The following is a 25,158-nucleotide window of genomic DNA, read 5'->3' on the forward strand; positions in this document are numbered from 1 at the left end:
TTATTAAGTTACTAGGTACCACAATGTTTTTTAATTCATCTAGTCTGATTCTTAGTTCATAGAACACTTTCAGCTCTGTCCTTTATTTGTAAAGCATGAACCAAGGAATTAGAGCTGGAAGGAACTAAAGAAATCATTAAATCTAATCCTTTCTTCATATCATTCAATAATCCTTATCTTGCAAATGAGGAAAGTCAAATCAAAAGAAATAGAACAATCTAATTTCTGTAACAGCTCCTCCTATTTGGTCTTAGTGAAGCAACCCTCTCTTTCCTTCACCTTCAACTCGTATTATTTTATAATAAATAGAATATGATATCTTTATGTTAATTTCTTTTTTTCCCCAATATAAACTATTTTGACTTTATTACAGTGATTTGATACAGTCTCTGATACAGGAGCAGAAGCTGACAACATGCAAAAGCAGGTTTTTTAAAAAAAATTCTAGATCCTAGATTTGAAGCCCCAAGGGGTGGAGGGGGAACACAGACACACATCTTAATAATAACCAAGTTTTTCTCCTCAGCCCTTTTAGCGGCACATTTGAGAACTGCTGAGGCTAGGCTGCAGCGTTACCCTCCCCTCCCCGAGGCAGGAGTGATCACACACTGCCCCCAGAGGGAGGCAGTAGCACTGCAATCTCCACCACTCTGAAGAGGACTTGGAATGACCCCTGGGCTAAGTCCAGAACAAGGGCTCAGGGAGCCTTGCTGTGGTCATCTTTTTCTGAGCTGACAGGTTCATGGCACAGTCTTCCAGTCCAGGTGAGGAGCAGGTGCCGTGACCTAAACTAGTTCCTGAATGAGGGGAGTATCTTGGCAGATTCCAACCAGCGGAGCTGGCCCTGAAGACGGGGATAGGCAACCTCCCCTCCCACCCTTCCCTCTTGTCCCAAGAGTGCGTGGAGGAAAGGGAAAAGAAAGAGAAGCCACCCCAAGCCCAACAAGGCAGTTTTCATTGGAAAATAAGTTAAGTCCGTCGACACCTCTTCCTTTGACGTGGCTTGGCCTCTGGGCTCCCCGAGCATGCTGCCACCTTGGGTGATGGCTACGGCAGGGGGTTACAGTTCATGCTCAGGACCCAGCCCAGTTTGTTGTGCAGCACCTGCTTGAGGCCGGGGGCAGAGGCAATCCTTCCAGTGTGTCCCCAGAGTCACACAGCAGTTGGCACAGGTGGTAGCAACACAGATACTGCAGGGAAGTGAGGCTGGCACAAGATTGGATCACCCTCATGCTGCTCTTAGCGGCAGTGGAGCAAACCATGGGGTAGAATTTCTTGTTCTGCAGTTTGGTGGCTGCAACTCCTATGCATTTCCTGTTTTTGAAGAAGGTCAGTGTCCCATGCCAAGTGTCTAGGTGAACCCCGATGATGGAGCCCTGGCCAAACCGTGGCTCATCTTGTCACCCTTGTGATGGAGAAGTCCTGTGTAGGAGAGGCCCCAACTGTCTTCATCCTTGCCCAGCAAGCTGCAGAATGTATGGCGGTACTTGCCCAGATTTACATCTGATGTCCCAATGCCAACCATCATATCAGTGCCGTAGACTGGAGAAGTCATCTTAATCTTACAAAAATGCTGGCCTTCACAAGCTCCTTGTTCCCTCGTATGGCTGCTGTGCCACAGCTACACTCTATGTGAAAACTGACTTTGCGGTTGTCACAACTTAGCAGAGTGGCTGTCGATTTGTTCAGATCATCCCATACCCAGTCAAAATAGTCATCTTCCTCGCCACGCTGGCAGCCCCTGCTTCGATGGCTGGTGTGGAGGCTGGCAGTACGGAGTTTTGCTTTGGCTCTCACAGTCGCAGCAGGATTCCCCAGTCACAGGCACAGCACTCGGGATGGATGGTGGCAGGGAGGGGAATTCTGCTTCTGAGTCTGAGTCACTGTGCTGTCCATCGGAAATCATAGCCCCAGTTGGTGGTGCCAGAGGCCAAAGCCACAGCTCAGGCATCTGCCTCCTGGCGGGCCCCGCTCAGAAGAAAATGCCAGGCCCGGCTGCTGTGGGTGCGTTGGGCCATGGCGGAGAAGATCTCAGGCGCCACCACCACCCTCCACTCCAGCCCCGCGCTCTCCCTTTATGTTAATTTCTGCTCGATTTAATTAAAATACCTCTCCTATCAGGCCTCCCCTTTTTCCCCCTCAAAAAAAGGGTACTTCCAAATGAAGGATTCAACAACCTAATTTAAAGGAGTCAGACTATTGCGAGCCACAATATATGTAAAATATAGCTAAGCAAGCTAACAAAAAAAAAATGACAAGTTTAAACATGCACTAAGTTCTTCAAACCCACAATAGGGTTAGTTTGACTTCACCCTATGGCATGTGAGGCTCTTTAAAGCTTCAAGAATGTTTATGAATGCGTTTCAGTGTCTCAGGAGCAATAAAACCAACCAAGAAATAATACCACTTCTCAGATCCCACAACAATGAATAAATACCCCAGACATTCTTCAGAGCTGCTCATTGTTATTTCATTACAATTCCCCAACTTCAGCAACATGACTTAAATTCAAATAGATCTAAGTGATTAATAATAAAAGAAATACAAATCAAAACAACTCTGACACCACCTCACAGACAGCAAATTGGCAAAGATGACAAAAAATAGGAATGGCCAATGTTGGAGAGGAAGGCATACTATGTGTAAAGGCAGGCATACTAACAACATGTTCGAACCATCAATTTATTCAACATTTTAGCAAGTAATTTGGAAGTGTGCTAAGAAAGTTACTAAAATGTTTACATGTTTTAACTCAGAGAAGCCACTATCGGGCATATCCCCCAAGGAGGTCAAAGACAGAAAGAAAGGTCTCATATACACCAAAATATTTATAGCAGCATTGTTTGGGGTAGCAAAGAACTCGAAACTAAGTAGATGTGCACTGACTGCACAATGGCTAAACAAACTGTAGTACATGAAGTTAATGAAATACTATTGTACTGTAGGAAATAATGAATGTGAAGTATTCTGAGAAGCACAGAAAGGCACGTGAAGTGAGGCATGGGGGAGTAAGCAGAATTAAGAAAACAATATCCACAATGGCAACAATGTAACTAGAAAGAAAAAATTGAAAAAATGCAGTATAATTATAATTTAACTAGAAAGAACAATAAAAAGAAAAAATATATCACTATTATAATGAAGCAAGTTTGTTTGCAAAGAAAACATTTATAAAATGCACCTCCCTACTTGAATTTATGAGTATGGAACTTATGGAATTTTGCCAACATATATTGTTAAAGGTAGCTATTGCACTGGTTCATTTTTCTGAACTGCTTTTTTTTTCCATCTTCCTTTCTTATTTTTTATTATAAGGTATGGAATGGAAAGAAGCATATATGTGGAAATAGTGATATTAAAATAAAAAATGAGAATCACTTAGAATTAGGGGGGAAATGTCTTTTTCTCTTTTGCTTGTGCCACATTTATCTAAAAATTATCTTAGAAATTTCTAACAGGTCCTATATCCCAGAACTAAATAGGTCATATCTGAAAGGCTTAAATATGCAAATTATAGAAACAAGAATGTAAAATTTCAAAAACTAGTCTCTTAGTGCACACTAGAGTACACTTATAAATTTCTTCTACTTAACTTATATCAATTGCTCTGAGAAAAAAAAATTAGTTTTTTAATTCTATTTTTCTAAATGATTATGACAGCAAGACCTATTGGTAGCCACAAAGACCTTGTTTCATACCAGGGCAAACACAAGTGAATGTCATCAACAGTATGGTATTTATTAAGAAATGCTAGTAGTCAAAAGTCTTATGTTCTTCTAAAGATTCCTTGAGGCCATCCTACACAATGACATCATCTTTACCAACTAAAGTCCATTATGTATTACCCACAATACAGTACTTTCTATAAGGACAGTTATTTCTAGAATACTCTTTTTAAAAAGCTCAGAATTATGCCAAGCCTGTACAGGAAACTTCAAAACAGAGGAATGGCAAAACTATGACTAAAAGAGTATTTATGGATAATATGTTCTATCACATGTAGATATTATTCAAAATAAATGATTAATTACTTCTAAAATACTCATTCCCAACAGGTAGCACATTTAAAATTAGTAGTGCTCTATAACCTATCAAATTATCTTATATCTGTTCACACGTTTCATCTCTCAGTAGAGCATAAACTTAAAGATGGATTCTGGGCCATTATTTCCCCAGTGCCTTGCGTATAGGAGGCACTTAAATGATCTGGAGAAGGAAATGGCAAACTACTTAAATTTCTTTGCCAATAAAACCCCAAATGAGGTCATGAAGAGTCAAATACAAATGAAAAATGACTGAACAACAAAATATTTACTGAATTGAACTGAAAAGCTGAAAATTTGAATAACCAAGTTAATACAGAAATAAAAAGGCTGTTTTAAAATGTGCTATTGGGATGATTTGTGATCCACAACAACCTAGGAGTTGTGATTCCAGGGATGTAGAAAGCAACAGAGTCAGCAGGAATGGTTCATCAAATGCAAATACTGAAGAAATCCAAAGACAACTAAAATGAAAGTAAATGATGCTAGTTCAATAGATTATGATGCATTCGCTTTAAGGGAACCTTGTAAACAAACATTCTAGACTTAACAACCTCCACATTCATGATTGTAAGCTTTGCCCTCACCTCGAAGATTATGTCATTAGGAAAAAAAATTAATAGCTTCTACTTATAATCTTAAGGTTTGCAAAGCACTTTACACATGTTTTTTGATTTTCAAAACCCTATGAAGGAAGTAGTCTAAGTATTATTTTTCTACTTTACAAATGAAGAAAATAAGATTCAGAGAAGTTAAATGATTTGTCACGGTTACTTGTGGCTACCAAGGGACAGAATTTGGATATAAATCAAGGTTATTCTTTTTCCTCTTCACAAAACAAAAAATGGCTCATTTTTGCCAGGGCTATAAGAAAATAATCTAAAATTCCTTCATAAGCAAAAAGTATCCTTCACAGAAGCTGCTCCAAACTCCTCTAGAGGGGTGTTATGACTTAGATTTGAATTAGGGCATATGATTTTCTTTCACCGCTTCCCCACCCCAAATGTCTATAAATATTGTCTCTTCTTGATGTGATTTTTCTGAGGCTTAAAGACAAACTCAATCTATTTCATTGATCCTTTTCAGTCCCTTCATGCTCAGTCATTCAAATAGTCTTGATGCTCTGACAATGCCAAAATACTGAGGGGAAGAGAAAGGAAGGGGCACAAATAACTGTTGGCATTCATGTTGTCACAGTGAAGTCCTTGTCTCCATTTAAAAAGTATATGGCTTCCTGAAAAGCAACTATTCATATAATTATAACATTACTTACTTTGAAAGTATGGTTTTTAAAAAATTTAGTTTCTTATTCTCTTCATATCCTTAGAAGAGTGGGATGCTAAAAAATGAATGTGGGCTGGTAAATTTTTGGTATGCATCTCCAAAACTACCCTACATTTATGAGAAAGATTATAGAAATGGAGAATTAAATTCATAACTGTAATCTGATTCAGAACTTTAAAAGTAATTTAGCTAATGGAGAGAATCCTGTACTAGCAATCAGGAGATTGTACTCTAGGCCAGGCATACCAGCAAGCCATGCTGAAACTGGTGTAAATCACATATGTTTCATGTACCTTAGATTTCAGTTCAATTACTTACCCTGAGACCCCTCTTCACCCCTACCCCTTGAAAAATGCTAAGAGATTTTTGGAGGAAAAGTAATACATTCCATGGCAACAGAGTACAGTGGAAAGAATTTGGGGTTTAGAACTCGGGGATTTGGATCTGTGTCCCAACTCTCTCCTTACAACCTGTATGACATTTGGCAAGTCATTTAACCTCTATGGGCATCCATTTCCTCATCTAGAAAATGATAGGGTTGGATCAGATGGCCTGGCCTTTAAAGTTCTGTCCAATTCAATATCTAAAATCCCATGATTCAAATAGGAGATATTATTAAGAGAGATTGAGCTGACTTTTGTTCAAAGTAAAAACTTGGATCAATGTTAAATGAGAGCTGACTGCTAGACTATGGCCCAAATGCTACCTTATGAAAAGACTTCTGTCACTACAACTCAAAATTTGTAATGAACTCTGAATTCTTTCTGGTAGTTCTCATTTTGATTAATGGTAACAAGGTAAAACTTAGTTCCTTTAAAAGCTGTAAAGCAAAAACTACATAAATCATGATATAAGGTTAAAAATATTCAAAACAAAACTCTGAATTATTAATGCAACAGGGAACTGAATCAGGAATTACAAAATGATTTCAGAAAATGATTAAGAGTAATATTTAAAACATACTAACTTTAACAGCAGTCATCAGATACTCATCAGATATTCACCTTTACCTTCTCTGTTAGGTGAAAAAAATGTTAACTCAAGATCACTAAAGAGCAAGATATAACTTACAAATGTAGTACTACGTATGTATCAATTCACAATGAAACCTAAAATGAAGAGCAGTTTAAAGTATTTTAAACAAGAAGTTGTCTAGAACCAAACCAGTTTAATTATAACTAACCAAAAGGAATTCTTCAGCAGTGAACAAAAGTAATGTTAGTGGATGGCACAAAATGTACTCTCTTTTCCTTCGAAATGTATGTTATTACTAAGAAATGCTGGAAAACAGGTATAGAATTAACCATTAGCTCAGTTAGTTCAGTGCAATTAAAAGACTCTGGGATAAGCAGCAATTAATTTGTATACTAATCATTTATTTATTTCTTCAAAGCAATAATATTATATAATCTCAGTTTGTACATTGATAGAAAAAAATTAATACTCATATGCTATGCCAAATCCCTAAATTATAGTAGGAACACAATCCATCTGCTATGGCAATTTATTGGCATGAATCTATTGTAAGACTTTGAGATGTAAAAGCCTGGGGGAAAAAAAGAAAAATAATTTTTAAAAATACATTTGTTTTTCTCTTTTTGTAAAATTTTTCCTAAAAAAATAAAAAAGGAAAAATACTGAGCTAATTTTTTAAAGAATATAACATAAAAGGCTTAAAAAATTAACTACTGCTATTCAGTTTTCCTTCCTACCAAATTATTTCTAAACATCTCTAAATAGGGAAAGTTTTTACCATTATCTATCATCGGCTCATTATAACTCGTGCATATGGAAGTGGTCGCAGAGTGCATTAGCAGTAGACTGAATTAAATGACCATGTGCAAATCACAGAAGCAGAATCACAAAATTGGAGAATCTAATTTAAGTCATATTTGCAGCAGGAATCAACTCTGTAAAAGCTCCAAGTGGTTAAACAGCCTTTACTTGAAGACTTCCAGAGACAGGAAACTTCTTAAATCTTGAGGCAGTTGATTCTATTTTCAACTCTAATTTTCCTTATATAGAGTTGAAATCTGCCTCCCTGCAGAATACATCCACTATAGTATAGTCCTAGTTCTGTCCTATGATATCAATTGAAACAAGTCTAATTTCTCTTTCACATAACATTCCTCTTCCTTAAGTATTTGAAGAAAACTATTATGTCTCCCTATATTTTCCCTTTTCCAGAAAAAAATATCCCTATTTCCTTCCACTGATCTTCCCATGGGCATGGCTTCTAGCTCCTTCAAAATTTTCCTCCCTATCCCCTTTTCAATGAATAACACAATACTCCAGAAGTGGTATAGCAGTACTTAAACCTCCCTTATTTTAGACACAAAACTTCTATTAGTGGGGTCCAAAACTACTTGGTTGGTTTGGTTTTTTGGTTTTTTTTTGAGCTGCCACATCACAGTGTTTATTCATACTCAGCTTGCAGGCCCTTAAAACCTTGGGGTCCTTTTCATACTAACTGCTGCCTAGCCATATCTCCCATAAATCTGTACCTGTGCAGTTTATTTTAAACCCAGGTATAGAGTTTGCCATTTATCCTTATTAAATTTTATCTTACTTGATTTGGCCCATCACTTCCAAGATTGCGTATTTCTGTGAAAATGGCAAGATTTTAAAAAGTGAAATTTATGAAATGTATTTTATTTAAAAATGCTTATTTTATTTCTTAAGTTCAGAATAAAATAAATAAAAAATAAAGGAGAAAACAAAAAGTGAAATTTAGATTCATTCTAAATCTTACAAGTTAGGTATTTAGAATCATAATAATCACAATCTCCAAATTAAATGGAATTAAAAGCTTTCAAAGTAGATAAACATGATCAAGAAGAACAAAATCATGGGGAAGAGAATCATGTTCATTTGCTCCTGCTCCTGTAGTTGTACCAAGGATGCTTTCAGTGAGTCAAGAGAGGATAAACCTACATGTTAATATTTTTATTTAACTACATAAAGCAGTGATTTTATACACATGTACAACAGGCCATACAACAACAAATATAAAATAGTATTAGCAAGATGCCAGTTGAATCCCATTGGAAAAAAATGGTAAAATAAGAATAAGAATAAAAATGTCATTTATAAGACAATAAAGTTTGTAAAGGATTTATAATACAACCAGTCAGATAGCCAGGTAGCATGACTATTATTCTCCCCATTTTACAGATAAAACTAATGTTCTCACAAGGTACGTGATTTGCCAATGTAGAGCTAGAATCTTAGATAAGAATTCAACCCAGGTTTCCTGACTTCAAATCCAGTGCTCTTTCCACTATACCACAAGGAGATCTTCTATCAATCATTTAGATGTGGGAACTTGAGAATAAGGATGCAAGAGGGACTGGAGGACATGGGAAGGGAAAGAATCAAGAGCAAATGTTAGCTTTGACATAGAAGAGACAAAAGCTAAAACAGAGAGGCTTAGAGAAGATACAGGTTTTAAGGTAGGGAGAAGGGAAAAAGAAGCATCTCAGGTCAGAAAATAACAGGTGAGGACATCTGCTGAGAATTAAAGGGGACAGAATGGGCGCTTAAGGAGAAGAGTAATACAAAGGGAAGGACAAATCTGAAAGATACTTCAAAGGAAGAAAATAAAAATTTAGTGCTATTACTCATAAATAATAAATAGGATTGAACAGCCAAAGATGATTCCAAAATCTTTACCCTAGCAGACTAGAAGAATGGTAGTACCAATATTTAAAATGTTATAATTGGGAAGCAAGTCAATTTAGAAGCCTGGCAAGATTATAGTATAAAATCACAAAGCAGAAAATAGGTGCTTTATGAAAAAAAAAAAATCAAAGAGTTGTTCCAATGGCAAAAACAAGTTAGATTCTAAAAACTGAATAATTTTATTACATATGATGGAGTTTTAACGCAAAATAAGTAACACCCTTGGAAATAAAAGCAAACTTGTGATTTCATCCAATTATCTGTCATGACTAAAAATTAAAGTGTTCAAGCTTGTAATTAGGTATTTTAGAGCTAAATACATAAGACATCTTCTCAGAACACCTCAACTAGCACAACCGACTATTAGAGCTCTCAATAAATCATGAAGAACATTCAATGACAAAAACAGGAAATAAAATGGTGAAGTCTTATATGTGAATGTGGTTACTATAAAGAGGACAAAGATCGAATTTAGAAATAAAGACATTTGAATGAATGCAAAGTAAAAATCCAGTCTATTTTAAAGAGAAGGAAAGTTGTTAGCCTCTAATAGTGAGAAAATGAGTCTCTGATTTGCAATGCAATTACAATATATACATATTTTTCCTTTTATAAAACCATTTCCTTTAATCTCCTTTGTCCTAAAGTAATTTTTAGGCTTTTTTTTGCAGAAAAAAATTACATTTTGAAAAATTAATCACTTGTTATTAATAGATTCGTTTTACTTTAAGCAAGTAATTTCACCTTTCTCTTAAGTTTTCCTTAAGTTTCTTTATCTACCCAAATAAGGGGTTGGATGAAATCATACATTTAGATCTGGAAAGGAATTCAAAGGTCATATGACTAATACAACTCAATTCCCTCATTTTACAGAAAAAATGGCTAAGATTTAAGGAGGATTATTTACCCAAGTTCATACAGGTAAAAGGTAGCAGACCTGCAATTTAAATCCAGATCCTCTACTCCAAATTCATACTAGACTTTCTGTTCTTAGATTATCCTCCTCCTCCTCTCCCTCTCACTGGAACCTAGGACTCCATCCATGAGTACCCCACATCTGATAGGTGAGCTTTCACCTTACCTTGGAGGGGGCCGGGTCTCTACACCAGTGCTGTCAAACTTAAACGGAAATGGGGTCAATAAACTATACACAAGGATTCCTGCCTGCAGCATACTGACCTGGAAACCCACATATTAATATCACCTATATGCTACCATATTTTTTATTTATTTTGTTAAATATTTTCCAATTTCATTTTAATCTAATTTCAACAGTATTCAGAAGGGTTGTCAGCCTGCCCTGTATTTGACACCTCTGCTCTACACCGTATCTTTGACTCTCAGTCCACCATTCTTATCATAAAATTGGCCTTGGAACCAGGAAGACCTGGGTTGAAGTCCTGCTCTAACATACTAGTTACATGAACTGGGCAAGTGACCTAACTTCGTGGTGCTCTAAACAACTCTCCAGGCCTGTAAGTTTTAGAGACTTGCATGAATAGAGGTAGTTTTCCTCATCAGGGAAGGTTCCCTCTGACAATGAGATTACAGATCCAGTCCCCTATCCATACACACTGCTGTTAAGACACATCATAACCTTGGATATACACGCAAAGAGATCCAACGATGTATGTAACCCTCATTCCTTTCCAGGCTGCTATCCAGATTTCCCCTAGCTCTTCACCCTAAAGCCTCACTCCAGCCCTGGAATTCACACACTGAAAATACTCTCTGCGTCTGCAGCGTCTTCCTCAGATTAGATGGATCCTCCTAGAACCTCCTTTTAAGGAGAGCATCCAGGACAGCCAAGTTCATCCTCTCCAGGGCGCAGTTCAGACTTTCTTTACCATGTCCCCGTGCTGGGTGGTTATTCCCTCCAGCGGCTTTTCAGCTTCCTTTTATGTGATGTCTTCCTCCATGAGAATGTAAAGTCCTTGAAGGCTCATAGAAAGTGCTTTTATACATTTTATATTATATATAAAAATATATTATGTGTTTATATTATATATTTTTAGTACACCGGCTCGTTGACTATTTCATTTATTCAATGAGCATATATGCAAGACACACTTCCTTGTACTAGAGAAACAAAGACAAAATGAAAAATAGTCCCATTTTACAGGGGGATGTAAATGGAATACATTTAAGCAAGTTAAGTAAATGCCAGAAAACTTGAGCAGGATGAGAACATTAATAATTAAAGGGCAATCATGAAAAGTTTCCTTTAGGAGATGGCCTGTGACTTCAGCCTCAAAGGAAGCTAAGAATTCTAAGAGGCAGAGAGGAGGAGGGAGTACATTCCAGTCATGGAAGACAAAGAAGTGGGAAATGGAGAATAACATTTTGACTAGAATGTAGCGTGCATAAAAGAAATGTGAAATAACCTTGGAAGACCAGGCTAGAGACAGATTGTAAAAGGCTATAAATGCAAAGCCAAGAAGTTTGCATTGCCTATAGGCAATAAGGAGCCAGGAATGATTTTTAAACATGTTTTTCTAAAGTCTCACTTATGTTTAATGAACAACTATGACAGTCCAACAAAAAAACAAAAAGTTAGATTTCAACACACACTGATGTATGGGAATCCTATGGAATAAAATTGTGGCCAAAATACTTAATACTCAATTAACACTCATTAAGCATCTACCATGTACTAGACACGGCAATAGTAGTGATTGTGGATTTTTCTCCAGTTATTATTCCTACACTGAATCTAAAGGAAATTCAACATACTGACAACTGACCATGTATTAACAGTAGATTAAATTTTAAAAAAGAAAGCACCACTTAACAATAACACAATTATAATTCAAATAGCCAACACTATAAAATGTAGTAAAAGTAAAATTATGGTCACAAAATTATAGATTTGTAGTGGCCAAGTCTCTTAACTTCTCAAAGTCCCAATCTTCACTAGTAGAAGAAGCTCCTTATGAAAGTACACTATACTAACGAAATTATAGGTACCACAAAGAATAAAATTAAGAAGAAATTGATAATTTACTACTTCAGTTTAGAATGTGAATAAACATAAAACTATTAAATGACTATTTAAAGCCTCTTCATTTTTTAGATGAGGAAACTAAGACCAAGAGAAAGTTACCTGCCTACGGTTGCATGATCTGTTGGCTGAGTCAGGTCTAGAACCCAGGTCTCCTGACTTCTAAGTCTGGTGTTCTATATCATGCTCCCTCTTAGATTCTCTAATTCTAGGCCTATGAGAAGATGTAAATGAAATGACAAACTATCCTCTTTCAACTGTGCTGATAGCACTACCCACAGGTATATGGAAGTCTGGAGGGAGTAGCTGATTTTTAGGTGAAAATATTGAGTCTGGTTTGGCAGATGTTGAATTCGAGGTGAAAATGAGACATATAAATAAAAATATACAGTAAATAGAGAGAGTATCAGCAGAAAGGGCAGGACTAGAGATTTAAATTTACAAATCATTCACATGAAATAATAATTGAACCTATGAAAATAGGTGAACTCTTCAAGGAAATGTAGAAATAGAACAGGCTAAGAATTATTATGTCTTTAGGAATACTAATGGGACAGAATGAGGAAGGGGAATGAATAAAGGAAATAAGAGAAGGATTTATCAGAGACAAAAGTTGTAGAAGAATGTAGAACCACAGAAGCCAAGGGAGAAGTTTTTCAAGGAAGCAATAGCTTCCTAAATGATGAGAAGGGAGCACACACATGCTGTGAAGGTAGAAACCAGAAGACTTGGCAAATTATTGGATTTGGAAGATTATTAGAGTGGTGAGTTGAAGGTTAAGTTTCAAGCCCGGGTGACTGGGAAGATGATAGTATACCTGACAGCAAAAGAGAAGTGAGGAAGAGGGGAGTGTTTGGAGAGAAATACAATGAATTCAGTTTTGGACGTGATGAATTAAAGATGTCTAACAGGACACAGAGTTTGAGATGTCCAAGAGGCAGATTCAGCCTTCAAAGTCCAGCAGAACTACTTTCTCTCTAAAGCCTTTTCTAAATACAAATACTCTAGTGTAATCAGACCTCTGTATTCTTAAACTACTTGCATGTCTCAACCACATAATTAAATAATAAAATTTCATCATGTACTGTTATAGTATTATATTTTTCCCCTATTATCTCATGTAATTTTAAGATTATCCTAGGATCCACACCAAATCTTGTGCAGAGTTTTTTCTATATCTCTCATGGCATCTTCCACAATGCTGAAAGTTATCCTAAACACCTCCTCAATAACTACTCATTAGCTAACTGATAAAAAGGAAAATTAGAAAATAACCAAAATATAGGATTTTCATCAATCCTAGCCAAACTTCTCTGTTAAGTCAAAGTAAAAAAAGAGTGAATTCTTGATCATGCATGTGAATGGGTGATAGGTAGAAGAATTCTTTTATAAGAACTTAATTGACTAATTTGAGTTTCTACTTCTGTTTGCTAAGCCTTTCATAATCTGGTAAAAATAAGTCACTAAGATAAGTAACAAAGAGAAAATGAAGAAACACATAGTAAGTCTGGAAAAGAGATACACAAAATCCAGGAAAACAGATCTAGGACAGCTAGATGGCAGGGTGGACAGAGCACTGGGCCTCGAGTCAGAAACACCTAAGTTCAAAGCTTCAAACAAGTACTAGTTGTGTGACTCTGGTTAAGTAATTTAATCTTGGTCTGCCTGAGTATTCTCAACTGTAAAATGGGGTAACAATACCACCTACCTCATAGGGTTGCTGTGATGATCAAAAGAGATAAGGTACTTAACACAGGTACTAGTAGACAGTGAACACTTAATACATGATTTCTTTTTCTTTCTTTCTATCTATCTATCTATCTATCTATCTATCTATGTATCTATGTATCTATCTATCATAAGTTTGTTTAGCAGACTAGCAAGATAGAATCAGTCTTTGTACGTGTGACTACACAATCCCCCACTGGATAAGATACTGGAAAGATTTTTATTATCAAACAGCTGGTGAAGGAGCTATCATTTTCATGGCATTGTATAAGGAATTTGGATACAAAAGCATGTTACCTACCTTTGCAAAACTTGCTTTCTATGCCACATTCTAAAATACCTAAGTTTGGCTAAAATTAATTTTGGCAGCTAACTTTTTAAAAATTTTACAAAGGTAAACTTTTTTTATGTCAGATTTAAAAGCTCCCCTCACCGTAACAAGTGTTTTATAAATTGGAAACAACCAGTAAATTTAAGTAAGAAACAGTCCGACTTGGATAGAGAATTTGTGAAACACTTCATTTAAAAATAGGGTGGACGAAGTGTCTCTCTCTGTGTATCAGCTGTTATAATGATCTAATCCCAGCAAGCAAAACTATGTGAAACACCTGATCAGCCAGACAGTGACCACAGCTTGAACCTAGATGAACAGCCAAACCCCCCCGCTCTGTAATAGCTTCCAGGTGAGCTATCTATTTGACAATCTAGGTTTCATACCTTGGGGTGGTCTGACCAAAATGGCCTATCCTAATCAGACTCTTGGAAGCCTCCATTAAATGATGCTGGAAGGTTCCTCCAAAGGGGGTCACTTTGCAAGGTCTTTATTGGGGTTTCATCCTGCTGCTGGAAACATAAGCTTATTGCCTTCAATAAAAGCTCTTATTGATATGTTATCCTGATGGTTTCATGATTTTAACCCAAATGCTCCAAAGACTACACCTGGCATAGTCAGTAGGATTTTGAAGCTCCCAGGGATCAACCAGATTTGTTAGCAAAAAGAGGCAAGGAACAAAAGGGGATTCTATAAGGGAGGTGATATCAAAAGTCATTTAACAATAGTGGCTATCTGTGGGTAAAGACCTTTTGCATCGCTGGGTGACTGATGCAGATCCTTGTGGTTTAAATGGCTCCTATTGTATAGCCCAAACTGCAGGAATTGGGGCTGGAAACCAAGATGGAAGATCTGGGATGGATCCTGCTTATTGTTATCTCTCACCTGAATGCTTATTCCAGGCAACCTAGGTTGGAACTGGAAGACAAAGGTCACAGTACGCAGATAAAGATATGGCACTGAGTCCTGCTTGCTGTGCTCTGCCATAAGGAGAAGGAAACTATACATAGTTACAGGTGGTATTAGCCCCCTCCCTAACAATCCACTCACGTTGCCTAAACTACATCAATTGGAGCTAGACAATAGAAATCAAACCAAGTAGAAAGCAAAAAGGGTTCTGGGGTGGATCCTATTTACCAGACTTTCTCATGTGAATGAACATGCCTCCGAGGCAGAGGCTAGGGACAGAGTTGTTCAAAGATACTAAGTTTGAAAAGACAAACAAATATATAGAGAGGCAGAAGGCAAGGCAATGCTGTGGGGAGAGCTGGGCAGTGGGATGATAAAGATGGTTAAGGGGTGTAGGGGCCCCTAGGGGGTCCTACCCAGACCACTAGAACCACAGGAAATATTATAGTTGGGAGAGAACTAACGGGATCTTTGCAGGAGTCTTCTTAGCAGTCCCGTCACAGAGTACAGCTGCTTTCCTGTATTCATAGGGCTTTGTTCTGAATCCCCAGGAGCTGAGACAGGGAAATGATGCTGTAATAATTTGAGAAGGCCTTCCTATTTATTTCCCTCTCAGGTTATTCTTCTAAGCCATAGGTGGCTGCTATGATAGACAGATGTTGGCCATACCTGAAGTGACACTCTACAGAGCCACAATCGGAGGCCAAGATGCAAAATCAACAGCAATACTTGAAGCTCCACTGCATTTCTACCTCGCCAAAAAAGGCCGCTGAGGTGCAAATGTCTACCCCACAGCACCTTTTTTTAAAAAATATTTTATTTGTTTTAATCAGCCAAGACCTGCCTTCTCATCCTCCCTACACCCCTCTACCCACATGAGAAAACACACAGACACACAGACACACAGACACACACAGACACACACACACCCCATTACAAACACATACAGTCAATCATAACAAATTTCCATATTGGCCATGTCCAAAACAAAATTTGTCTTATTCTACATCGTGAGTCCTTCACTTTTTTATCAGGAGGTGGACAGCATGTTTCTTCATTAGTCCTCTAGAATCCGGGTTTGTCATTATGCTGATAAAGAGTTCAACACAATAATCTATCGCATTTATACACAGTAACTTATTCATCCATTCACCAATGTACAGGCATCCCCTTAGATTCTCATTCCTTCTCATCTCAAAAAGTTATAAATATTTTTATACTTCCTTAGTTTGTTTTGCTTAGAATTAATCCCTCCCTAAATCTATCTTCTAATTTGCCCTTCCTTTTTCTCTTTCCCTCTTATTTCTCTATTGAGTGAAATGCATTTCTGTACCCAACTGTGTCATTCAACTCTGTTTATCTCAGTTTCCTCATCTATAAAATGAGCTAGAGAAAGAAATGGAAAACCACTTCATTATCTTTGCCAAGAAAACACCAAACGGAGTTACAAGAAGTCAGACATGACTGAAACAACTGAACAACAATAGTCAAATTGTATGTGTATTCTTCCTTCTTTTTATCAGTTCAGATAAGAGTGAGGTTCAGTTGCTCCTCCTCAATACCTCCTCATTTGTATAGATGTCTACTTGTGCACCCTGATTATGTGAGATAATTTTCCCAAAAGGAAGGGAAGAGAATAAACATTTATCAAGAATCTTCTAAGTGCTAGGCAATTTACAATTATTATCTCATTTGATCCTCTCAACAACTTTGCAAGATAGGTGTCATTACTATCCCCATTTTGCAGATAAGGAAACCGAGGCAGAGGTGAAGGGACTTGCCCAGGGTCACACAGCTAGTAAGTGTCTGAAGCCTGATTTGAACTCAGATCTTCCTGACTCCAGGCCTGGCACTCTAATCACTGTACCACCAGCTGGCAGAATTCAGAGGGGACACATGTATCATCTCCCCATATTCGAATGTAAGTAGTTTATCCTTATTTATCATTGTTCATTATGCTTCCTTTTTTATGCTGTTCTTCATTCCTATGTTTGAGCTTCAAAGTTTCTCCAAAGCTCTGGCTTTTTCATAGGAATGCTTGGAAGTCCTCTATTTCATTAAAGATCAATTTACTTCTCTGCAGCATTATGCTCAGTTTTGCGGCCTAAGTCACTCTTGGCTGTAAGCCCATATCCTTTGTCTTCTGGAATATCATATTCTAAGTTCTCTGATCCTTTATATTGGGGGCAACTAAATTACGGGTGATTTTGACTGTGACTCCTTGGAAGTTGAATGCTTTCTTTCTGACTTCTTATAAAATATCTAATTTTATTTTTATTTTTTATCTTTACTTTATTATTTCACACACACACACATTTAACAAGGACATTCAGGATTTTGGCTATGATGTTCCTGGAAATTTTCATTTTGGGGCTTCTTTCAGGAAGTGACTGGTGGATTCTTTCTATTTCCACTTTGCCCTCTAGTTCTAAGAGATTTGGGTAATTTCCTTTTATGATTTCTTGAAATATGATGTCTAGGCTTTTTTTTTTCGTTATAGTATCCAGATACCTTAAACTTTCTTTCATTTCTTTCAGCCTTTTGACTTTGTTTTAATATTTCTTGTTGCCTCATGGAGTCTTTGGCTTTTATTTTGTCCATTCTAATATTCAGAGAGCTTGTTACCTGGGCAAGGTTTTGTACCTGGTGTCAAGCTGTTCATTTCCTTTCTAATTCATTCTTTCGTAGTTCTCATTTCTTTTCTAATTTTTATCTCAAATACTCACATTTAATTTATAAAAATACTTTTTAAATGTTTAACTTTTTTTTTTAAACTTTTTCTTTTTTAAGGCAATTGGGGTTAAATGACTTGCCCAGGGTCACACAGCTAGTAAGTGTCAAGTGTTTGCTCTGAGGCCGGATTTGAACTCAGGTCCTCCTGACTTCAGGGCCGGTGCTCTATCCTCTCACCATCTAGCTGCCTCTAAATGCTACACTTCTTCCAGGAATTCTAGCTGAGTTTGTGCCCAAGCTTTTTTCTCAGGCATTGCTTGTAGATGTTTTGGATCTTTCTCTTCTTCTATATTTGTGTCCTGAGTATCCCTGGCACCCTAATAGCTTATAATGATGGGGTTCATTTTTTTGTTTGCCCATTCTTCTAGCTTACTAAAGGAAAGGTCTGGGTTGGTCCTGTTGTTATTTTCTTGGGATATTGAGTGTTATCTTATTCCAAGATTCCAGGGCAAAGTCTATTTGCTAGTCCGCCCCTAGTCTAAGCCCTGAAAGTTCTTGACCTTGGTTTGGGTCTTTTCAAGAGCAGACTGTGGCCGGACTCCAACCATATGTGTCTGCTGGTTCAGAGTGGCAGGACTGTAGGCTCCCCTTTGGTCTGGGATTCTAGCCTTGGTTATTCCTCTACAGACTGGATTAGATGCTGGCAGTGAAACCCTGCTTTGGGTCTAGGGTCTGAGTCAAACTGCCTTCTGAACTTCTCCTTTCTCAGTACACTGCCCAGTGCCTTCCTATCAGGGAATGCCTCCATTTCACTTGGCCCTAGAACTGGGTAGTGGGAGATAAAGCTACCAATGTGTACCTGTCCCCATCTCAGTGCCCCAGTACAGGTCTGGCAGGCATGCTTCCTGGCCTCCCCAGTGTCTACAGATCTCTCCTTTTCCATTTGCTGACCTGGGCTGGAAAAAGGATTTATTGTAACTTTTTCAGGACTCCCCCCCGCCAGGCTTCGGTCTGGTGTGTTTTCTTGATCTGTTCAGAGGAGTTTGTGGACAGGAGTTCACCATGCTACTTTCTACCAGTCAGCCATCTTAGTTTGATTCTCCCCTTCACCCCTCCAGACCTTTCCAGAAAAGGTAAAACCATTAAAACCCCTACAGATTTCATCTGAAAGACAGGGTGAGCAAAAGGTTACTCTGAGTCTCGGCTGAAATAGCGACCAATATTTTAATCCAGTCAGCAGAAATATATGTAACACTTGCTCAGGATCCTAGCTCAAACTAACTGGCAGGCCAGCAGGACCCTCTGATCTGCAATAATTGTCTGGAGACCTTATGATTCTTTAGGTTGCATACCTTGAGGGAGGTGAATAAAAGGGACCACCCTTATTAGAATCATGGAAGCCTCTCCCCTTTCTGCTGGAAATGTGAGCTTATCCCCTTCAATAAAAGTTATTTTTGTTACCATGTTATGGTTCTTGTTGGAATCACGATTGGAAACCAGGTGCTCTATGGGCTAAACTGACATACTGGAAAAAGTGCTGGACTTAGAATCATTAAGACCTGGTTTCAAATACTAACTCAGGTACTTACTACCTGTATGACCATGGACAATCCTCTCTGTACCTCAGTTTCCTCATCTATAAAACAGGATGATAATACTTATATCTCAGATCTGTTATGAGGAAAGTAGTCTGTAGCTATTTAAATATGAGTTATTATTACTAAGTATCAAAGCCTCAATTTCTAATACTAGTTTGCACAAACCAACTTTTGTGTACACTTATGCAATTTGCTAGGCACTGTTAGGGTGTAATGAAAAAAGGGCTAGATTTGGGAACTGGAAAGATGTGAGTAGGTTCCCATCCCAGTTCTACTTAGAGGAAGAAGACTAATACTTGTGCTAATACTTATTTCATAAAGCAATATCAAGATCAAATGGGATAAGGCACTTAAATAAATGTAAGCTACTATAAATGTCATTTTAAATTTACCAGTGTTCATTTATAAAGGCTTGAGTTTATAGCAAATTACTTTGCTCCTTTCTTCCATATGATTCTTACAACCTAGGCAGGGAAGATCTTCTAAACCAGGGGTTGTTAACCTGGTCCTCCATCATCTTAAAACAAATTCTTTGGTAACTATATTTCAATATAATTGGCTTTCTTTAAATCTCATGTATTTCACTTTTATGCATTTAAAAGCACTGAGAAGAGACTTCACCAAAGGGATCCCAGGTTAAGTGACTTGTTTGTCACATGGCTAGTCAGTGGCAGAGATGCTGAGTTCAGGGAAAAGCAAGTAGGTCAGTTTGGATAAGAATGTGCAGTTTATGAAAGGCAATACTATAGAAAAAGCCAGGAAAAGCACGATGGATTCAGTTTGTGAAGAGCACTAAATACCAAGCTGGGGAGTTTACATTACCTTAGGTGTAATGATAATGATTCCTTATGGTTCCTGAGCATTGAAATTCACATGGTCAGATTTGTGATTGAGAAGACTTTTGAAGCTCTGAAAAGGATATATTAGAGAAGAGAGAGACTCTAAGTAAGGAGTAAAATTAGAATGCTGCTGTAGACCTGGTTAAAGGTAATGAAGGGAGGAGAGGACAACTAGGGTGGGGGTCATGTAAGGAAGAGGATGTGAGAAATGAGGTATGTTGTAGGAGTCAAATCAACAAGATTCATCAAGTGACTGCAAATTGGGGGTGAGAGAGAACGAAGAGTCAAAGATGACTCCAAGGTTGTGAATCTGGGAGACTGAAACAGTGGTGGTGTTCTGAACAGAAACAGGAAACTTTCAAGTAAGGGTAGGTAGACAAGAGTTACATTTGGGATATGATGAGCTTGATGCTTTATTAGAAGAAAGTGTTTAGAAATTCAAATATGAAGCTTGGGGAAAATGCTGGAGCTGTATAGCGTTGAAGTCATTGGCAAAGAGATGATAGCTGAAGCCATGGGAATGAAAAACATTATCAAAGGGAAAGAGATTGTTCGGTCATGCCTACAACAAGGGGAAGGAGAAAGAAAAGTTAATAAAAAAGAAAAAGCAGTCAGGGAAGCTAAGAGAGGATATTTTCACAGAAGTAAAAGAGGGGACACTCTAAAGGTGAAGGTAAGTCAATGCCAAAAGCTACAAACTTTGACAATAGGGACTGACAAATCAGGAAGAATTTCAGTAAAGGATAAGAATAGGAAATTGAGAAAATGAAATTGATTCTGTGTCTTTTTTTATTGATCCTATTTACAATGAATTGATTTTGTCTAGTTACTGCCTATGGTTCTTCATCTCTGAACACAGCTGAGAAAAAAGTTAAGTTTAGACATCCAATTCTCCTGCTAAAGACTCTTCTATTCTTGCCTCAAGGAAATTTGCTATCCTTAAGGGATTCAAGGGGACAATAGTGAGTCCGATCCAGTATCTCTATGCCATCAAGCTGTTCTTCAAGGATTTCTGGTTTTCTGTCCCAGTAAGTCTGGTCCATTATCTCTGACCTTGCAGGTAGACTCAAAAAATGAACATTTCTTAGTCATAGGAGGGAAGGAAGGAGTTGTTGCTAACTCCTCATTCCCAATTTCCAACCAATCACATGGTCCTCCATGCCTCAACTCTGTAACCAATCATACTGATTTTCATTTGTGATATCGAGCTCTTGTAGCCAATCATAATTCGTTTCTGGCCTTTGGAAGTCCTATTCTTTGTTTTATACTCCCCAAAAATGAAAAAAGGGAGCTGTCCTTCTGCTTGGGATCTTTTGGCTAACTGAGGCAGTCAACAGATCCACTTTATTACCAGGTTCACTCTCTGCTAATAAACTGTTAATTTGCCCCAAAAATATGTGCCTCAGGGTACCTTTGCTGAATTTCACTCCTAACAAAATGAAGATGGGTTGGGGTGTAAACTTCTTTTTCAGGTAAATGCAAGATGGGTATGTGATAGTAACTAAAATAGGTAGCAAGATCAGGGTAGCTTTTTTTTGGATGATAGAAGCCTAAGCCTATGTGTAGTTGAGAGAAAAGGAACCAAAAGAGAGTGAAACTAAAGATAAAAGAAGAGACAGGATAATTGATGGAATAAGATCAGGAGAAGCTAGGAGAAGGTGGAATCAAAGATACAGGTTAAAATATTTGTTAGCCTGGGTCAGAAAGAAAGCCTTTCTCTGAGATAGGATGAATTTTGAGGTATCAAGTTCAATTTACCAAATATTTCTTACATATACACTATATACAAAGTCCTATATATTATGTACAAGAATAAAAAAAAGGAAAAACCTACAGTTCTAATATTTCAGTAGGGAGATAAGACATGTACACAAATAATTATAAACATAAGATACGAGATAAGCATGTAAGAAGGGTCAGACACATGTATTAGGAAAAGGAAAAATCAGAATTATGAAGAAAGTGCATTGTAAATTTTAAAACCTTACATAAATATGAGTTATTACAAAAATCAGCTCTAGCTAGAGGGATAAGGACAAGCTTCTGAGTTGGTTCTCTTTCACTAGATTGTAAGCTTCTCTTTCACTTCTGTCTTTGTATGCCCTACACCTAGCACATAGGAGGAGGTGCTTAATAAATACCTGCTGATTGAGCCATATCAAAGAGAACAATTTTAACAAATGTAGACAAAAAAATTTAATTTTAGAATTGGGGAATTTGAACAAATACACAGAGACAAGAAGAGAAGTGGGAGACATCAGGAAGTGGTTAATAGTCCAGTCTGACCAGAAGAGAATACACAAATGGGGGAGCAGTACAAAAAGAGGCTGGAAAGGCAGGTTGAAGTGAGACTATAAAAAAACCTTGAATGACAACATAATCTATATTTGATCCTATAGGCAGCAAGAAGTCTGTAAAGGGGTTTGAGCAGGGCAACGAAGGGATCAGTCTCATGCATTAGGAAGATTACTGTAAGAGCAGTATGAAGGATGGCTCTGGAATTGAGGACCTAGGTTTAAATCCTACCTCTGGCAGTTAACCACCTGAGTGACCTTGAACAAATCATTTAACCTCCCTACAACTTACCTTCCTCCTCTGTACAAAAAAAAAAAAAAAGGGGGGGGGATTGGATTAGATGGCCTATAAGGTCCCTTTTACATCTAGATCTATATAATTCTGTAAGTATAAGGAATTAAGAGGAAGGGAGTCCAGCGAAATAGGGTGATAGAAGCAGGAGTAGAAAGCAGTGACTGTGAACTTAAGAGTTAGCAAGTGATGGCAAGTATATGGATAAATCAAACTGCCAATTAAACTGGGGCAACTTGGAAAAGGGAAATGCTGTCAACAGAAACAAAAAAGATGGGAGGAAGGTGGAGGGACAGAGCTGTTAGATACTAAGAATCCAAAATCTCAGAATTCCTGTATTTCAACAGCAATCTCCAACAAATGATCTTCCACTTAAAAAACTCCAATAAAGGAGAATTCATCTACAGAAGCAGTCCATTAAACTTCTGTACTGTCCAAAAAGGCCTTCCTGAGAACACCCCAAAATCTTTCTCTGTAAATCCCAACTAGTACTGCTCTTTGAGGTCAAGAAAAACAATTCTAATCTGTCTTCCACATGACAGTTCTTCAAATACTTGAAAACTATCATGTATCCTATATATCCCCAAACTCTCTCCAAACTAAATAACCCCAGTTCCTTCAACCAATCCTTTTATGGTATGATTTCAGTTCTCACACTGATACAAAAGACCATTTCTTTCTCCATGTGGTTGCTGAAAAGCCTACCCTCCTCTTCATATAGTCCAATTTGTCAATGTCATTTCAAAAATGTACGTCGCAGACTGAATGCATTATTCTGTTATGGGTTGACCGTGACAGAGTACAAGAAGACCGTTACTTCTCTCTATTATTACTTCTTCTTTTTTTTCGAGGCGTTTGGGGTTGACTTGCCCAGAATCACACAGCTAGTGAGTGTTATGTGTCTGAGGCCAGATTGGAACTCAGGTTCTCCTGACTCCAGGGCCAATGCTCTATCTACTGTGCCACCTAGCTGCCTCCCATTATCACTTCTTACACATTACTCTCCATTCTTGACAATGAGCTTCTATTGACGCAATATGCTTTTCTTGGCTATCATGTTACACCATCTACTTATATTGAGTTTGCAGTTCACTAAAATCCTCTGGATCTGTTGTAGAGTCACACCTGCCCCATCCTTTATTTGTGCAGTTGAAATGTCAAACCCAACTACAATGTAGAACTGCATTTATCTCTATTAAATTTCAGTCTGACCCATCACCCTAGGGTGTCAAGAGCCTGATGTCTGAGGTATTAGCTAATTCTTCCAGCTTCATGTCATTTGCAAACTTGAGAAGCATACCATCTAAGCATTCAAAAATGTTTGACAGAACAGGACAAAATAAGATGCTTAGGTGCTTCTCTAGAGAGCTCCCTCCGGGTTAACAATAGTACATTAATCTCACTTCCCATTGGGTTTGGTCATTCAACATGTTCAGGTTGCTGACTGAAATATTCTGCTAAGCACTACAAGTTGAGTAAGTGTTCCATTGTCTAGCCAAAAACAGCACTGCTTCCCATAGGAACGTATTTTCCCACAGTTTATTCATATTAGCAATACCTAATTTACCCACAGACCTTTGCAGTGATGTCAGTCTCTCTAGAAGCACAATAAAGTAGGACTAAGATCCTGATTTTATATACATATATATGTACATATCTGGACATAATCATTTAACCAGTCAGTACACATTTATTAAGCCCTTACTATGTGTCAGACATTTTACTTAATGCTGGGTTCAGAACACAAATACAAAACAATGCTCCCTCTCTAAAGATTGCATTCCTGTGGGGAAGACAAGTACATAAACTGGTACATGAGACACATAAAGTAGATGGAAGGAAGGTTTAGAGAGAAAGGTAGCTGAGGGAACTGGGAAAAGCTACTGGAAGAAGTTGAGTCCTAATGGAAGTCAGGGAAACTAAGAGGCCAACGTCAGTCAAGAGAGTATTTCTAGTATAGAGGAGAGCCAGTACAATGGCATGGAGATTCGAGAGGGAGGTCAGGAATGTAAGGAACACAAAGCAGGCCAATATGACTGAATGGTAAAGTATGTAGAGGAGAGTAATGTGTAAGAAGACTGAAAGGATTACAAGTGGCCAGGTTGTGAAGATGTTTAAATGCTAAATAGAGAAAGTAATATTTGATCTTAGAAGTATTGGGGAGTCATTGGAAACTGTTAAGTAAGGGAGTGACCTGGCCAGATCTATGTTTTTAGAAAATCATTTTGGCAGCTGTGTGGTAGACATTGTAGTGGGGAAAGACTGGAGACAGGGAGATCAATTAGAATACCATTATAATAGTCTAGACCAGAGATGACTAAGGCCTGAAATAAGATCATGGCTGTGTGTGAATGGAAAGGAAATATATTCAAGAGATATTGTGGAGAAAGAAATTTTTAGATGTGGCAAGTGATTGAAAATGTAGGATAAGTGAGAATAAGGAGCTGAAGATGATACTAAGATTGCAAGTCTGGATGACTAGAAA

General features: G+C 37.7%; 1 protein-coding gene and 1 pseudogene across 5 annotated transcripts in view; both read right to left on the reverse strand.

Annotated features, from left to right (window-relative positions):
* Positions 1 to 25,158, reverse strand: part of LRCH3 (leucine rich repeats and calponin homology domain containing 3) — a 160,344-nt gene that overhangs the window by 130,687 nt on the left and 4,499 nt on the right. The gene's annotated exons all lie outside the window — the stretch shown is intronic.
* Positions 910 to 2,033, reverse strand: LOC114030397 (annotated as a pseudogene).

Source organism: Vombatus ursinus, unplaced genomic scaffold, assembly GCF_900497805.2.
Source record: "Vombatus ursinus unplaced genomic scaffold, bare-nosed wombat genome assembly UNPS02014959.1, whole genome shotgun sequence".
Classification (NCBI taxonomy): Eukaryota; Metazoa; Chordata; class Mammalia; order Diprotodontia; family Vombatidae; genus Vombatus; species Vombatus ursinus.